Source organism: Meleagris gallopavo, chromosome 6, assembly GCF_905368555.1.
Source record: "Meleagris gallopavo chromosome 6, MGAL_WU_HG_1.1, whole genome shotgun sequence".
NCBI classification, from domain to species: Eukaryota; Metazoa; Chordata; class Aves; order Galliformes; family Phasianidae; genus Meleagris; species Meleagris gallopavo.
In genome coordinates this window covers 26,420,418-26,426,846 of record NC_139409.1, presented here as the reverse complement: position 1 = coordinate 26,426,846, position 6,429 = coordinate 26,420,418, and positions in this window count along the sequence as shown.

Genomic DNA, 6,429 nt, shown 5'->3' with positions numbered 1-6,429 from the left:
TCAATCTGAATCAAACAATCACCACGAGGTGGGGAAAAAAACTATTGTTTTCCTTATAGAACCATAGTACTCATGTTTTTCACCATGGCTACCAAACATGAGAATGTGCTCAGGCAAAGCAAAGTTATTGGTCAATTTGAATGCATGTATCTGGGATACTATTTGTTGCACATTAAGATAGCCATTCAATTGGCATACGTATGGCATCATTCAGACTGCAAAAACATAAGGACTTTTGGATATACAAACTAGCATACTGATGTAAAAAAGTGTCTTACATGCATGTGCTTATTGTCCTAAAGGTTTAAGAGAGTATAGATGAACATTCTGCCAGGTGTTTTGGCTCAGTCTCTTTGAATAATGAGACTTGTGCAATTTGTGTCAAATCTATAGGGCTTTTGGCACTCACATTTGAAAACCATTTTGACAAAACAATACAATACATCTACATGAAAAGCTATTCTAAATGCTCACATCCTTTCATGCTCTGCTTCCCTCTGCTCTGTCTTAAGCTACTGATTTGTAGCTATTTCTAAACATCACCTAAACTTTCATACATAAAATAAGATTTGAGCTCACCACTGAGCTGGCAATCAGGACAGAGTCAACAGTGAAACTTCACTCTATTGTTCTTAATTCTGAAGCCGGGCAACAGGACAGCTTCAAATATAGGAACTGTAAAGAGAAAATTATCACAGGTTGAAGAGCAGTAGGAACAATTAAACTACTTTGTCTCCCTCCATGCTAGTATCTTCTCAAGACTCTTTCAAATTCACACGTGTGCAACAACAGATTCAGTAGAAGATTGAGCTATATACACACATAGGCAGTTACTCACAAGAGCAAGGCCCTACTATTCACTTCCTCACCTACTCTCGGTTGTGCATACAAGATACATTGTCCCCTCCACAGGAATTAGAAAGAACATAAGTAGTGAAAGAAGTATTTGTGTGGTCCATTTCTTCCCTTCTCATTCAACAAGATGAACTGCGCTGCATCTACGATTTGTACATTAGGCTTAAAGTACTCCCATTAAAACTTGAAGATGACAAGTCATGTTTCCACTTAGCAGAATCAAGAAACAATTTGATTTTTCTTGGGGAGAAAAATTCTGATACTGTTTACAGAGATACAATAGATCCTGTAAACAAATAGAACAGCTGAGGGATCACAGTAAAAAATTGTTTAATATAAACAAGTATTATCACAAAAATAAAGTCAGTCTACTCCTCACATTGTATTTCTTATGTCAATCTTAGTTCACATGTTACTAACTTAATTAAGAAGTATAATTAAGTTTTAAACTGTGTCATCAATCAATTCTGAGAAATCTAATTTTCTATAACAATAGCTTTACGAAACTGGTACCATATACAGACAATAGCCATTAGCATATGTAAATGAAAAAACATGGAAAAGAAGATGAGGCCTGTCCACAGCTTTGAAATTATTAATCTCCAAGACAAGATAAAAGAACACCCCTCCCTGTGGGAGACAGTGACTTACTTCTTCATGACAGTTATTTAGTGTCAATGTACTTTATTCAGATAATAAATAAAAGGAGTTCCCCTGAACCTGATTCTCTCTCATATATAATTATATGAGAATGAGAAGCAGAGCTGGTGTGTGTGAGGAAGCAAGATAACTTCACCATCCATCAGATCTTCCCATAAGTTTGACTTCTCACCTGGGCAATGGGCAACAATTCCATGGCTGATACAAAGCTTTGCACCTGGAGACTGCTCAGCAAACACTAATTGCACAGCTGGCCACTCCTCCCAAAAGGTATATATGAAATTGAATAATAATCACTTATTTTACAGTGAGGTATTATCTTGAGTATCTTCTCAGAATCATTTATCTCTAATTGTCTGCCAGATTAGCTTGAAATTTATTTAACAAGACTCTGGAGTAGACAGAAACTAAAAGGCAGAAATATAACCTGCATACTCTTTATTCCCTTAAGAAATAATGCTTTTAAAAAAAAAAAAGTTGATTTTTTTGGAAGAACTGGACCAAATAGTTATCTGTTCTTTACCAGAGTTTTATTTCATTCTTCCAGATTTTCCTATTTAGTCAGGCAGACACTGAGCCCACTGCTATCTTGCCCACACCAGATATGAAGGAGCACACAGCACTTCTATGGTTTGATTTCTTCTCTCCCTCACATTTCTGGATATGAGAGACGAACAAAGAGCTTACTATACATTATACATCCTCATGAATCACATTCAAAAATAAAAAAAAGGATGAAATGCCCTTTCAAACAGAAATACATATGAAAATGTGCATTCATTACTAAGGAACATGGCAACAGATGGCCATTTAAGGTGACTGAGTGAATGTAATTATGTATACTCGTGGTTGAAGTCAAGAATATAACCAAGAAATTTCATATACTGACTGAGGAGCATATTGCCACATACAAATAAATCAGGTGTCAAGAAAGATTTTATTTTACTTTGACTCAAAATCAGAGGAAAATCATCTGAATGTGTAGAGACAAAAGAAAATTTGACAATTACTTCTAGCCCTGAAGAACTTCAGATTTGTTTTTACTTATTAGAAGATTTTAGCCCTGTTTTAAGGCCCACTACTCCTGTACAGAAATTCTGATAGGTCACTATCATGGTTTTCAGGGAAAAAATGCGGTTGCCTTATTGAAACGTTATTACTCGCTTTAAACTAGGTAACATGGAGAAATAAGAACAGTACATGTAGTTACACATACTCCTTATGGACCTGAAATATGTCTTCGGACTAAGAGGAATCTTATGTTAGTACCTTTCACCACATTTTTATCAGCACTAAAACCATAATTAGAGGTGTTGTGTCATAATACGTAGAGACAATAAATGGGGAACAAAACATCAGCATTTGCTGGGTAGCTAAATACTTTTGATAATATTTGTGAAAACATCATCACAGTGTGGCTCCATACTAATATATTTCCAAACACAAAACACCTATTCTTGCTCTCATTGAAGGTAGTGAGAAAATTGCCATTAATTTCTGCATAAACAGAATTGTGTTCAAAGTAATGGAGAAGTCATGGGTGCATTCACAGCACGACTCAGCCAAGATGCTAAAAGAATTAAAAAAAATAAATAAACCAACAGTCCACAAACCCTGCATCCTCATCAATTTAAAAATCATTCACTCATGAACTAAGAACGTACGCTTACCAACGTAAGCATAAGAACATATAGGCTTATAAGGTTAGGACACACTTTCCTCCATCTAGAGTGGAACTTTCAAGTCTTTTTCCTGTTGTTCATCCAACAATTAGAGAATAGTAAATATTTTCTACAATATCAAAGCATGTAAGAATTTTCACACTTAATTATAAGCAGAAATTTATTATTGTATAAGTTCTCCCTGAAACTCCAAGCTAATTACAACTCAAAGCCTCAATATTGAAACTTTTCAGGGTAGCATAGTAAGAAGTTAAAGACTGCTCCCAAGGACTTGGCCATTCTTGAAAGATATCAAGTAAGCATTAGCTAGCTGAGCTTTTTATACTAATGTGATAAGGAGCCCCTCAGCTATTTCCAGTTTCACTCTAAAGCCAGACTGTCCACATGTAAGAGATATGTGGATGTACTTTATATAGTTTTCTTATACATATGATTACGTTTGTACCTCTTCTCACATGCAAAAACAAGAGATATTTTTCACATACAGATAACAAATGAAGGACCTTATTTGCTCAATGATGCTTCTAACGCTGTATTTGCTTAAGGATTAAAATTAAGAATAGAGTAACATTCTACCTTTAACTTAGTCAAGGAAAGCTGGTTTGAAAGATATCGTTAGTGGCTGAAAATCATCGTTAAAGCTATTTTTTTTTTTTAAATGACACCAGTAATGCTAAAACACAATGGAAAGCACAGCAATGACAGCATAGTAGCAAAGTCCTAGGCTATAGCCAGTAAGGATATGCTCAATGCTGCAGACACAGAAATGAAGGAAAAACTCTACTTACCCTTGAAAAGCCTCAAGTAGATAAGGATCTCTACCAAGACAGCAATGTATCCACTGCCGACCCTTAAATGAGCTCTGTGAAGGGGTGGATCCTGGCTTCAGCCCTTCCAGTCACTCATAAGCATTGTATGCAGCTGAGCTCTCCTAGGATGGCCCTGCCTTCCCACCAGGTGCTCAATCACTGCTTCAAGCTCTCACTTAGTATTTCTGCTACAACATCTTTCACAAGAAGCTACTTGTGCCCTGAACCCTCACAGCATTTTGTGCCTTCTGTATTTCTGTTTAGTCTTATTTAGAAAGAGCTTTTAAGAAACTGAAAATGTTGTTCTTCTTCAAGGTTAAGGTTCTGATGTGCTTAAATACCGACATCTAAGAATGCTATCAATATTAAAGAATGGTTTTCATATTTAGAAAGTATTAAGACTTCTAGTTAATTTAGTCTAGTTAATTTAGACTATGGCAATTTAGCACATTTTTGCTTTCTAGGAAAATAAAATCATTGCACACAGTCACTTCTTTGCCCACTTTAAACTATGTCTGGCCTAGAAAATCACAAAAAACGAGATATTCCTGTGCAAGTGATAAAAAAGATCTTGTCTGACTGTGATACAAAAAAAATGTCTTTAAACTGAATTGTAATTAAAAAAAAAAAAAGCTCTTTCACATCTCATCCATATCTGTTCAAGGGGATTCATAGTCTTTAAGATTCTCCCCAAATATCTCATTCTTTAAGTGATGGTAATATTTTCCTCCATAATTGCTTATATTGAAACAATCTAAACACAAGGGTGGCAGTAGGGAATGAGTTCATTCAGTTTGAGATGTATGGCAGCCTGATGAATCTCTAGTAAGAAGTACTTAGAAGGGAGGAAGAATTATTTCATGGCAGGATGCTACTGTATCTATGTAAGCACAATTAACATGAACTGGAAAGCTTAAAGAAAAATATTTGTTCTTACATTTTTGTAGAATTTTGGCCCAAAGCAGTCTCCTTGCTTGAGAAAATATAACAGATTTTGGCCTTGAGATATTTTGTTTGCAACTATTCCTAGAGGCAACTAAGCTTTCCATCTGAAAGGTTCTCTTCTAAATTTTTACACAGAAATAAACATTTTAATAAGAGAAAAACCTAATCCAATCAATGATAGAAATGTAGCTTTTATATTGTTATCGTGCTGCTATGAGAAATGGCATGCTTCCAGCTCCTTGGTTTGAATTTTTGTTTTTGTTGTTCATTTTCTGGACCATGTATTTGAAAAGCCCACAATATCAGAGCTTTCTTAAAAAAAAATAAATAAATAAAATAAAAAAGATGTTTTATCTTTTTATCTTCCAGCACAAATGGATCTCAATGTCTTTCATCTGTCTCATCAATATATAGATATTTTTAGGGGCTTTAATGTTTATTCACCAAGCTTTTGTGGCACTTTTAAAATGAAAATTATCTTTAGAGCTACCACAGAAATAACCACAAATGTCCATTCACACATGCACATGTGTGCAGCTCTCACTCTGTAGGCTCCTAGTGGGAAACGTCTTCAGTCACATCCACTGTGCCAGACAGGAATGCTACTGGGTACTGGGTGACATAGAGCCAAGGTCAGAGTGCATCTCTACATCCTGAATTGCTGCCAAAACACACCCCTCACAACACCTGAGAAATGCACCTCTAAACAGTTTTGGCATTTGCTATTAGTCAATTGACTCCTCTTGAGCCTGTGAGTTACAAACATTTAAAAAACATCAAGAAAAAGAAAACCACAATATCCCCTGACAGAATATTAGTGAAAATCTACAAAACCTGTCTTCTGATTTATGATGGGATTTCTTAGAAACAAACATTTTGCATACATATTCCAGTACTTTGTCTTCATTTATGGATATATGTCTAGATAGCTATTACTATTCTGCAAGGTATATGAAAAAATCAATCAAATTTATAAATACTGTTAAAACTACTGAATTTGCACTTATATATTAAGCTCAAAGGAAATTGCAAGCAGTTGCTAGCATTCATTGAAAGTTGTGAATTTTGCCTTGGAACAAGGCACAAGGTCTCACGTGAAACTTAATTATGGCACTTTCGCACAGCAACATTTTTCACAATTTCAAGTCACTAATATTCCACATCAGACTGACCATATCATTTTAACTATGTTTTTTTTTTTTTTTTCCTAGAAATACTTCCACAAAATGGAGATGCAGCCTTAACATTTACTCTATAGATAACAGCTTCAAAGTGAAATCACAGCTGAAAGAAAGAGCCTCTGGATCAGATCTACCACTTTTATTCCCAGTGGATAATACATCTGCAATATTTGAAATTTCATATTTTTCTAGAATATTAGCCGTATTATCTAGTAATAACTGATAATCCTTTACTAATACACTGAAAGGTCCAGAAACAATTATAGAAAGTATTAAATATGCTAATTTTTCAAAATC